Source organism: Bombus fervidus, chromosome 12 (assembly GCF_041682495.2).
Source record: "Bombus fervidus isolate BK054 chromosome 12, iyBomFerv1, whole genome shotgun sequence".
Taxonomy (NCBI): domain Eukaryota; kingdom Metazoa; phylum Arthropoda; class Insecta; order Hymenoptera; family Apidae; genus Bombus; species Bombus fervidus.
Genome location: NC_091528.1, coordinates 4,407,229 through 4,420,128, shown reverse-complemented (window position 1 = coordinate 4,420,128; position 12,900 = coordinate 4,407,229). Strand labels below are relative to the sequence as shown.

Here is a 12,900-nt window from a genome sequence, read left to right as displayed (position 1 = left end):
GTATGATCATTCTATGGAAGATTGAAAAGATTTTAGGGAGAGAGTTATTTTGATCCGAGACATTGAAAGCTCAAACTGACCTATTCTACTTTTTAAAGAATTCGCAATTTTAGTACTGTGATAGACGATTAATGTTGAGTTTGTGTTAAAAGTCGAGTTGATCAGTTTCACGTGTGATACGATGTGATGAATTTTGATCTTTAGATCCTTGGAACTTTGAGTCTGAATTTTGTGATCTCGCAGTCTTTATATCTTTAGATCTTCGAATCTTTGGATCTTTCAATCTTTGAGTGTTTTGTTCTTAGAACTTTCAGATTTTTGAATCTCTGAATACTTAAATATTTAATTATGGGATACGTAATATTATAGAAAATAAATGTTTTATATATTTAAATAAATAACCACCATAAATAAGCAAATCGTTCTATGAACATTATCACTTGTCACACGAGTATTCCTCGAAGTATTACTAATGCAACGTGACGAGACGCCAAGTATCAAAAGAACGTTCACAAATTACAAAACTACGATGAAAATTCTATCTAATTAACAATTTCGAATCTTATTTCTTTTTTATCATCTTTTATGAAATGTCGAGTATACGATGTATACTATGTGTATACTATATAAGAGTGCATTGGCTGCGGTCGTTTCTTCGCGAATAATTTCTAGTCGACCGCGAGCGAGCGCTGTACAAGATAACGAAAGGGAAAGATAACCGTGGACAGGCGCGACCAGGCGTGAATTATTTCACGTAGACAGGTTTACGGTGCGAGAGACTCGGCTAAAAAAAAACCATCCTCGAAGAACAGGCCGCTTCTCCTTGACAGTCTCCTTCCGCAAGTGATTGACGAGCTACCGAGTCACTTTTCTGCATTCAACCTGTTAGTACCTTTGACGATCTTGAACCGATTTTATCTGTGGTTTAGAAAGCACTCGTGTTCCACTAATCACGAATTATTTAGTATTTATCAGTAATTCCAAATACTTTCTACGTTTCCTTCTAGTCAAGTAAGATGTTAAAGGGAAAAGACGGCGGTTCTTGCTGTGTTCAAAACTGGTAATCTTGTTTGAACTTTTAATGGTTTCCGTATGAAGAATATTTGTTTCTTCTGACGCATTTCCTAGTGAATGACTTGTAGTAAATTTTGCATGGGACTAATTTCTAAAAAGCATAGAAGTATTTCTTCTGGCATTTTTCATTTGTAAAGATCACCATTTTATATTGACACTTTTCTGGTGGTCGATTTTTTTTTTTTAAGTATCCATTTCCTTTGGTATATAACGTCTATACTTACCGTACTTCCTGTTATATTTTTTGATAGCGTTTGCAATTATGTTTGTATCAGAAAGATCGTAAAAGTGATACAAAGTTGCACTGCTACCAGTTATGGCATTTCTAAATACTGATTATTTATTCTTACACGTGGTATCAAAGTACAGAAGTAATAAAATAAAACTACGTTTGAAATCCTAACATTACATTTATTCTTAACCTGAGCCAAAAAAAATTTCGACATCAAGCAATCAACATTTATCAACAATCATTCTAGCTTTCAAATTGCACTAATAGGGACTTCAATCAATCATAATGGTAAACGAAACTGCAATTGTTAAACACTGAAAAGGAAACGGTCGTAGTTATGCCTTTCAATTCGTAATTTTCCAAAGTAATTCTATGCTTCCACCGAATAGAGTTCCAGGATCAACCAATCTATAGCATTTATCAATTCTTAATTTCCAAATTACATTAAAAGAAGCTACGATCAATCATGGTCTTCGAAAAAATTCCGATTATAGAACTTTAAAGAAAAAAAACGCTGTTTTTCCTTCCTATCCCTAAATTCTCGAAGTAACTATAGTTCCTGCGCAAAAGGATTCTGATATCAATCAATCTATAACAGTTGTCAGTTTCTAGCTTTCGAATTGCACTAGAGGAAACGACAATTAATCACCGTCTTGAACAAAATTCCAATTATAAGATGTTAAAAAGAGAAACCGATGCTCTTCACTTTCTATCCCTGAGGTTTCAAAGTGACTCTATGGTTCCCGCGGGATAGGGTCTCGGGAACGTTTCTATGTGGTTCGCTGCATAGTCGTGTGCATCGAGGCGATAGGAAACGATTCCCAGGAGGTCTGGAGGCTATCAGAGGAGCGGCCAAGGACGTCTTCGTGGCTCGTTGCGTTTCAACCCGTTATGCACGAGCTCGTAACTTACAATCGCTGTATTCCAGACAAGGCAGACACGGATTTCCCTATGTTTATTGTTCTCGCTTTACCCTATTTCTTTTAATGTCGACCCTCACAGTTTCGCTTACTAACATTAGTTTATCGTAAAATTAACGATTGTTGTTCATTAGCGTAGAAAGTAAAGGAAAAACTATTATTAGGAGGTTTATAAGAAAGTAATGCCATAGTTTTGTAACGTGAAGTATTTATTTATTTTCGTTGTAAATAGGGAGTAGATTTCGCTGAGCAGTTTTCATTGGAAGACGAAAAAGGTAGCGATTCTTCTAAACCGGAAACATTGATTGATCAAGAAAAATAGTCTTTCGCGAGGTTTCACCATGGATAGATGCATATCAAAGAATTGTACAGTTTGTATAATAGAGCATTTGTGGTTCCGTTGTTAAACGCTATCTTATTCCCGATTATTAATTATGTTCTGTTCTATGTTATTTGTTATTACTTGTCTAAGAATATTCTGTTTTTTAATGCTCCCTTCTATCAAAAGTAAATTATATCCTAGTTACATTTAGTGTAATTGAAACAAATCCAAGAAAAGTCGATATTTGTCTTTTTCTTCTATTATTTTTAAATTATAAATTATAATGTATATTCCAATTAAAATTAACAATTAAATAGAACATAAAATCTAGTATTTCATTTTCGATTTCTATTTGTTTGTTGTTATAGATCGTAGATTTGAAGATACTTTAAATCTAAATAGAAATCCATAAAAATGGTAGCAATAAGCAGAAATTAGGCAAGAAAGAATTTTTTATCTTTTCTAGTCACCAAACATTATTGTATTAACTAACACACGTTCGCGATATACCTAAACTAAACTGAACTCAAACCTAGCCTAATCTAAACGATATTAGCAATAAGGTCACTAAAAAGCAGAGATAGCATTCGCGTCAAAAACTCGTTGAAATATATAACATGCTAGAATTGTTTCTTGCTTCTCGCTGACATAGTTTCACGATAAATATGTACGTGAAAATATACGAGGCGACATTATTACCAATAAAACTTTGACTAATTCCTCTTGTACAATTTTTTAATTTAGCATAAAAAATATTTGCGAACAGTCTTCCTCATTTCAGTTATTTAAATATTGATTAAGTCGAAGCTTATCAGATTGTTATTCAGGAACATACTAATTTAACTTCCAGTTATACAAGAAAGATTAAGAAATAGGAAATTCTATGATTCGGTAATATCTCAAATAATATCCATTTAAATCACCAAACTAGGCTAACGATAAAAAGATAGATTAATAACTATTACTCTCGATAAAATAATTTCATCATTTATTTTCGAAAGTTCTTATTTTATACCTTCATTAAATTTTTCATTGAATTTTCACTTAATAAATCACTTCCTCTTAATAGATATTATTTTCGATAAAATCTTGAACGTCAAAAATCTCGTTAATAATTCGACAATTTCACGGGTTTCAGTATTAATTTAACATTTATTATTTCGAAAGTTCTCATTCATTTCTACATACAATTCTACTTTTCGTTTCTTGTAGCTTTCATCGAATTTCCACGTGGTTTCCTCTTAACATACGTAACATCGACGCGTAAATATAACTCCAAACAGGCGGTCTCGACTTGGTAATCGGTTTCCTCTTTCCCGTGTGCAATCACTTCGAGCAGTAAGCAGTGTCAGTAATTAGAGAAGACTGCACTAATTAGAGCGTACTCGAAAAGAGAAAGCATTTTAAGGAACACACACGCAGTCGTGCGCCTACTTCCGGCACTTTGAGAATCATGAAAGATCCTTGTTTTTCCCTCCTCGTCTTCGCGAGCTTTTTCATCAATATTACGTAAATCGTTATCGTATGCTATATCTCGCGAATTTTCGAATAGTAAAATTTTTTTACGTCGATTTTTCTATTTTCCGACCGTTAACCGCACAACCAACGAAAGCTTTTTTCATTATCATCTTTTCTTATTTTTTTTCTTTTCCTATTTATAGCTGTGGTTTTTCTGTCCGACTTGCTTTCCTAGTTTCCACAAATTTATGTTTAGTAACGTATGCTAATCTTAAATCCTTTTAATTAAGATTAAATTAAACTCTTAATTAAAAGCGTAAGTAATAAAGTTAGCGTGAAATATCGCGCTGCGTTTTAGTGAGTTTTTAAAGGTTTGAAGCAGAATTTGAGTGCTAGCGGAATATGAAAAAGATTTTTCAACTTAATAATTTTTCTGACTTTTCCGAATTTCAAATATCTGAATTTTTGAATCTTCGAAGCTTTGAAGAACTGAATCTTTGAAGCGCAGAATCTTTAAAGCTCTGAGGTTTTGAATCATTGATTTGAAGCATTAAATTTGTGAAGCATTGAATCTTTGAGGCACTGAATCTGTAAAGCATTAAATCCTTGAAGCATCAAATCTTTGAAACATTGAATCGTTGAAGCACTAAATTTTTGAAGCATCAAATCTCTGCAGTATTAAATCTTTGAAGCGTTGAAACTTTAAAGCACTGAATCTTTGTAGCGTTGAATCTTTGAAACATCGGATCTTTAAACCTTTGAATCTGTGATTTTTCGACTCTCCGCACCTTTGAATCTTTGAATTTCCGAAGTTTGAATCTGTCATGTTTTTGAATCCTTGAATTTTGAGGTTTACGAGTCATAATTTAAATAAAGAAAAATTTTAAATAAGGAAATCTCAGAGATAAACAACGATAAGAGGTACAACAAAACGTTGTAGAAAGTAAATTTATCCCACAAATGTTTAAATTGAATGGAAGTCCCGTATTTATGGTAATGTATTACGTAAACGCTGAACGGTTCACCGCAAGTGTCTAATATATTTAATGGAAATAGGTGTTTGTAGAATTTCGATTGTAAAACTGTATCCACTCGCCGGGCAGCCAGTGCAAATGCAATTATCGAGCGGCGAGGTTAATAGATTTTTAAGATAACGTGGTTTGCAGATAGTTTGTCAAGGAGGAAGACAGCGGCTTACCGCAAACATAAATTATCGGCACACGGACAACTGCGCGAGATTTACAGATCATAAGTCAGAGATTCTTTCTTCGCTCAGATTCAGTCGATTTCCTTCTTGGTCTTCAATTTTACATACAGTCGAACAAAAAAGGTAATAGTCATCTGAGTGTAGAGTTTGTATTAACATTGGCACCTGAGAATATTTCTATTATCAGCAACATACGATAACATTTTGGAAAAAAAATAAATTCATCACAGGATGATTTAGAAAAAATAATTGTGTGAAAATTCTGGTCTGTGAGAATTAGAAACTTTCTTATAGTGAAAAATTTGCACAGAATGTTACTGTAAAAATTAATATTTTACAATTTGGTCAGTATTTCCGGTCTTTTTCAAACTTCAATATGAAAAGGGCTATTTAAATAAGTAAGATATCACGAAAAAAGTGTCACAAATAATTATATTTATTAATTCTACTTTAAAACTACCTAAACCTAATTTCAATTTAAAGCGCATTTAAATTCTGTCAGTTTCATTTTGAAATTCGTCCATTAAAACTAAATCTAATCCTAAACCAAACCACATGTTGAATCTTTTTATTGTTATGTTATACTTTTTTATTTTTTTGCTATCTCACCATTTTATTAATGAACATTAAGTGGTGCTTATCTTTTAACTGTTTACTTTCTGCCACGTAATTTGCATTTATATAGTTAATTTTACGTTAGGTTTAGTTTTAGTTTTGATATAAAATTAAAATTACTTTGAGTTTTTAGAATGGTATGTTACTTTTTTAAAAAGCCCTTTTCGATATATTGAAATTAGCAAAAAATGGGAGATACCGATCATGTTATAAGGCATTATCCTATAAAATGTAAAGAATGTTGCTATAAATTTAGTCTGTGAATATTCTTTATATCGAAATTATTCTACATTGGTTTATTTTTCATGTCTAATTTAATTTCAACAATCATATTTGTTTCTTCGTACCATATCTTAGATCGTTTAAGTTTAGTATAGTTTAGATCTTCTAAGCCGATATAAAATCAATTATTTCTGTCGCTCTAGTTGCTTTAGATCTTGTACTAAATTGATAGAATTTAATATACATAGCATATCATAGCCATCTAGAATCGAACTAGGATTCAGTTGTTCTACAAGCGGCTCGGGGTTGAATTTATAAACTTGATCACGAGCTAGGCCTTGATCACGGATTTTAGTTTCACTTCGTATTCGATCTATCGTCCGAAATAGCCGAGTATCGGTGTACCAAGGCCACAGGAAATCATTTCCAAACAAATACGGTTGTTTATTCACTTGCCAACAGTGGCACGCCATCATTGTTGTCAATTATTCCTATTCCATATTTTTTTCAACATATTTTCATAAAAAGTAATAGTACGATTAGATTAGCAGAAATACGATTACTGTTATATGCATACATATTTGAATAATTTTACGACATTAATGGATATAAAAATTAAATTACTTTTATTAGAAAAATTCCTACAACGACCCGAACAAAGGAACTTACTAATAGGATTATGTTAGAATATTTCAGAATATGTCTGACAACGTACTGTCCGTTTTTCCTTATCCTCTCCATTTTCGTTCTCCATTATATGCACGTCATACATGTATAATACATATAGACAACAAGTTACAATTATTTTGTACGCTACAAAGATATAAAAACTATATAAAATACTGTAAATTGTAATTATTATCCTTCTATTTATTCCAATGTTATTTATTCTATAATTTCTAGTATCTTAATTTACATTTTATGTAAAATGTAAGATCTTAACTTAACTATATGTACGTAAATTATGTTCTATGGTCTCGTGGCTGAAAAGTGCAATTTTCATTGAAACACGCGAGTGACATGGCAAATTGAATCAAAGTATCAAGATTATGAAAGTGTAACGTTGTTGGGCCGTCTATGCCGTGAATGTAATTAAGTTATAACAAGAAACCGTGGCGGTTAATTGATATGTAACAAAGATAAGCCGCTAAAAGAGCGGAAATCATCGTTGTTCGTTAATAAAAGTGTTTTCAATTCCCTTTCACCGGCGTTTATCTGGAATCTCGCTAGATTTTCCATGGACGGACAATGGTTGGCTATACGCGAACGCAACTGCGTGAGACTTAATGGATATTTTATTCGGTTTCGCGAGTTATTGCCTATCAAGTTAATTTCACCGCCTGCTACCGCGTTCAATTAGAAACGGTGCTCGCGATTTCACGCAAATTTCTGTAAAATATTATTGCGAAAATAGAAAGAAATGACGCGAGTTGTTTTTGCAGTTTCAAGATTAAAATGACACTGATTAATGTAGAGTGGAAATTTTTAGAATTTTCGGCTACAAGATTAATTCTATTTTTTTTTTTTTTTTGTGCGCGAGGAAGAATCATTAATCTTGGTGCACAACCCGTTGACTATTTACATTTCGAATTTGACGTTTGTATTGTATTTTTATTAAATAAGAGTAAATGTCGCGAAATTTTGAAAAGGAATTTTCATAACAATTCATGTAAATTTCACATCGATGTAATGGTATGTTTCATATACAAAAATTAATATACATACAAAAATTCTTCTACGCTTAACACATTTAGTTTTCCTGTATGTTCTGTTTTCTGTATTAATATTCCATTAATAATCTTTATTATATAAAAAGTAAATAAAAAATATGAAATTAAATATCCTAAAATAAAGTAACCAACCTCTAAACCCAATAATAAATTTTCGATCGTTTATTATTACTGTTAATCGATTAATTCATAAAGAAACCTTTCTTTCAACATGGTCAGGCTTCATTCTACGTGTCTCGACGTTTCTACCGATCTTTACTATCTCAAAGACAACGAAGAATCGTTTCAATCTCTTCTTCTTTTTTTCTTATTTTTTACCGCCTCCCGAGACTTTTAAATCCAATAACAAAATTGTCAGTTGTTTATTATTACTACTAACCAAGGAATTAATAAAGAAAGCATTCTTTTTTTTTAATATGGCCTGACTTCATTCTGCGCGTCACCACGTTTCTACCGATCTTTATTACCTCAAAGACAACGAAGAATCGTTTCAATCTCTTCTTCTTCTTTTTATTATTTTTTGCCGCCTTCCAAGACCTTTAAATCCGATAACAAAATTGTCAGTCATTTATTATTACTACTAACCAAGGAATTAATAAAGAAAGCATTCTTTTTTTTTAACATGGCCTGACTTCATTCTACGCGTCACCACGTTTGTACCGATCTTTATTACCTCAAAGACAACGACGAATCGTTTCAATCTCCTCTCCTTTTTTTTCTTCTTCATTTTTTACCGCCTCCTGGGGCGTATACACATGACTCATTCCGTACTTGAGTCAGGTAAAACGCTCGCGTGTTGTCGATTACGTAAAGGAGTATCTTGCAGAGGAATCGGGATGACGGAGAACCGTGGAGGAGAGGAGACGAGAGGAGAGAAGACAGGGAACATAGTAATTAGAGGCACGCTCTTGGTATAACGAAGGAGCAGAGCGGAGAACTGGTTCTACCGTTAACAGAAATCGTTTCTGGTCAGATTCAGAGCCAGCTTCTTTCTCTGTCTCCGTGACAATTGGCCTTTACGGTATTTCCGCTTTTGTTACGTAGCCGCCCCGAACAGGAACTCGGTCAACTCGATTCGACAAACGCGTTCATTTTGCATTCCCGATCGCGAATTCCCTTTCAGGATCAGCGTAAACGTTCCCAGTTTCTACATCAATGTTTAGTTCATTATATTATATTTATATTTTGCTATTTGGTCACTGATCTTCGAACTGCCTTCGGGAAGGGTTTTCTGATATCTCGGACTTTTCTACAATCTGGGAAATTGGAATTCGAAATTTCTAATTTTTGGCTCGAAGACCATTGAAACTTATTTCTTATAGATTTATACGAATTATGGTACTTTGTTGTTCAAGAATTTATAGCTATACTCGATTATTGATTTTTAAATTGTCTTCGAAAAAGAATCTCGATACCTTATACTTTTTCCAAACTAAACATTTCAATTCTAAATTTCTTATTCTTAATTCTAAATTCGAAAACTTTTATATGTCGTAGGTCAGCAGGAATTGTTATGTGGTATTTTATCTTCGAAAGATTTATATCAATATTTATTTCATTAATTTACTACTTCATTTGTTTCGAATTATATCCATTTCCTAGGATTATTGGTGACTAGAGTTGTATACGATTATGATATCTCATTAGCTTATACAATATTATATTAGGCTATCACGCTATTGTTTGGTCATAAGTATGCACGATATTTACATTCGCATTAGTGGGAATATTATAGTAATATTTAATTACTGTTTCCGTTTGAAGCATTCGATATTCCATACAAAATTTCTTTTTTGATAGTTCCTAAATGAATAATTAATAGTCAAATCAAATACAACTTGTTCTCCTATCTTCTTTAAATGCTTTTAACCTCGTTTTCATCAGGATAATTAGATTCTCTTGGATCTCTCAGCTTACCTCGTAGCCATCACTCTCTGCCATTCTTCCATTTGGTTTCTTCTCGTGTTTCGCCGTCTCGTTGCTCTTCTTCACCTTCGTTCGTCACGACTCTCCCTCTCTTCTTCCCGTTTAGCCGGCTGTTGCTCGTGTTCTAGCCGCCACGCAACGCGAGATTAGTTCCGCAGAACTGGCGACGACCGACAGCCTTGAACCAAATTGCGAGCTGTCGTTGTTTAGTTGTTTAGCTCGCGTGCACGGAGAAACTCGGTGCACTTCGTACAGTTATTAGGCGTTTAACGCTGGAGCATTAGAATCATCGTAATGACCAGCTGATCATTTTTCATAGTAACTTTACGGATGTGTAATGCTACAAATTTTGAAAATTTGGTGGACTTTTAGCGTCACATTATAGTTCACTATCACTATAATCCACTGATTATAGCGACAGTGCAAAGAATATCGTAAAATGAAAAATATAAAGTAGATTTTAAAGAAAACATAAGCATAAACTTAATTTAAATAAAGATATTTGGTATTTTTATGTTAAATATTGAAAATAACCATGATCAAAGTCACTGATGTAAAATTTTTATTACAGGTAGCAATAATCTTCTGTCGTTTGTACATATGAGCTTATTTTCGAAGACCGAAACTTATGCTTATGCATCGTCTGATATAAGTTGAGTTTAAGGTGGTAGGAGATCGTCAATGCAAAAAAGAATTTGGTAAAATGAGGCATTATGTAAGGTTGTTAATCTGTTCCTATTCTAAGCTTCCTTAGGAATATACAATGATTCTAAACTTGTAACCATAATCTATCTTACACAAATGATAAACAATATAGAAATTCGAATTTTCTCCTGACAATTGATCCACTAGAAATTTTAACCAACTTTGACTTAAACTTAGTAAACTTTGATCGACTCTATCTTTTACAATTTTCCAAATTTCTATAACTAGATCATAGTGTCAGTGCATGACTTCTCATTCGAATATTATTGCATCTAAAAGGATCACTTTAAATCTTAAAAGTCTTAAAGCAACACTGACGAAGCAGTCTTTCTGTGTTTTGAAAAATCCTTCGATATTTTTCCACTCCGCGAATTCGTTAGAACGCTGCGATTATACTTTATAGATAATCGCCGGGTAATTCACAGTCATTGGAATTACAATCTGCGACAATCACAGACATAATTCAAAGATCGTTGATACTAGCGGGAGGGAACGACAGCTGAATATGAATATTAAAATCTTCGTTCGTTGAAATCTATCAGACTGTGGTGGCGGCACGACCTCGTCGACAGTCGGTGTACCATGATAATAATCATTGAATGCGGTTTTGTCGCGTTTGAACCGTACGCTCAGCCATTGGAAAAAAGAGAAGAAAAATAGAAAAACCGTTCTGTTCGTTGGTTTTGCCTGCATGGGGCCTCTAACCATGTCAATACAAATATTAACGATCTACGACGAATCTAGCGTTCATTTCTATCATTACCGTGTATATTTCGCCTTTGGAGAAAAATACAAAAATTGTTTCTACTAGAAAAATTAAGAATTTGATTATTTTATATCTTTTATGTGTTTTCATATTTGGAATATCGGAAGAATTGCAGTATTTGATCTGTAAATTTAGATCAGAAATGTAGAATCAAGATAAAATTCTTTATTTTATGCCAGGTTGTTCTCTTCTGAGAGAAACGTTGACTTCTTGTGGAATTTCTGGCATGCCGCTGATCGACCATTGTTACTTCAACCTCGCCGATCCAAGGCTACATTCACAATTGCGTAAAAATAATCTTTTAACCCTTTATAAAGCCGTGAAATTTGGAAATCTCCTCTTAAACTTTAATTCATTTATTCATTATTGTGTGTTCATCGTATTTTATCGACACATTTACACATGGAACTCGCGTATTTCTATTTATTTTGTAGAAGCTTCTGCGAAACTAATATTATATAAATTAAATTTTCAACCATGCATATGACAAAAATTCCTTAAAAATCAATTTTAAGTTTAATTTGCATCGTAGATAATTTAAAATTAATCTGAAAATTAAACTCGGCGAATAATTGTAAAACAATTGGAAATTCAAATTTTCGAATTTGACGATTTACGTCTTTGATAAAAGATATAAAAATATGACAAAGACGAAAAATGCGAAGAACGTGGCATATGAGAAACAATTAACACAGTCTTCGAAGGGGATAAGAAGAAACGCGGAAGAAACGCGGCGAACCGAGAAGAAGAAACAGACGAGAGAAGCTGTTTGGCCGGCTCACTATTTTTGGAGGAGCATCTCCAAGGCCGCCGACTGATTCGCATGCTCCTCTTTTTCTTTTCTTCTACGAAATAATTTCTGATGGCCGCGGCTTCCGACACCGTGCTGTTGCCGGGAAAAAAAGGTGCAAAGAGGACCGGTGGAACGGGGAGGATGTATGCCATCGCTTATTCTAAAAGGCCTGGCTTCTCTATCATACTCGAAAAAACGAAGGTGAAAGAGCTACCTGAATGGACGGAAACGAGAATTCTTTTTTAAGAAATATCAACTGAATAATGGAACTTCTTAATAGCTTGAGAGTTGGACACTTTGCGGATGTCGTGTTTGATAGAGGAATAGAATGATCTATCTTTATCCGATCACTGAGGAAATCCTTTGTCGTAAATTCTTCCTTTCTTCACGTGGACTTTCATTACATCGTCTTTTTTATCCATTCTACGATGTAGTCCGAGCTATAACATTCACATCTTAGATGTCATCGTACATAATACAAATATTAATGCCCATTTCTTACGAAAAGTTGAATGTATGTATCTTTTTGTATCTGCTGCTAGTAATGCAAGAAATTTTGTTAAATGCTAATTATTTCTTAAATCATTCAAAACCTGTCCTTTTCATAGCACCTCTCCTCTGTATGATAATTCAAGAATTCTTGTAAAAAACACTGTTAAGTGCCAAAATTAAAAATTTTTTACTTCTTTATTGAAAATCAATATATCAATAAGAATACTGTAGTATAGAATTTCAATGTAATTACCCTTTCTAAATAGTTATCAATAATGCCAGAATCTGGCGTCATAACGTTGCCTTTATAAAGAAAGAAATTGCGAATAAACATTAGTTAATTGTTTCTTGGTTTCTGTCTATGCCATCTATCTGAACAAATGGAAAAGAATGAAAGAGAAGCTTATTTCTTACTTTTCAATCTTTTATTGGAGAAAG

General features: G+C 33.2%; 1 protein-coding gene across 8 annotated transcripts in view; it reads left to right on the top strand.

The window, feature by feature from the left end:
* The window catches only part of LOC139992879 (thyrotroph embryonic factor), a 100,649-nt gene that overhangs the window by 78,414 nt on the left and 9,335 nt on the right, over window positions 1–12,900 (top strand). The window lies entirely within an intron of this gene.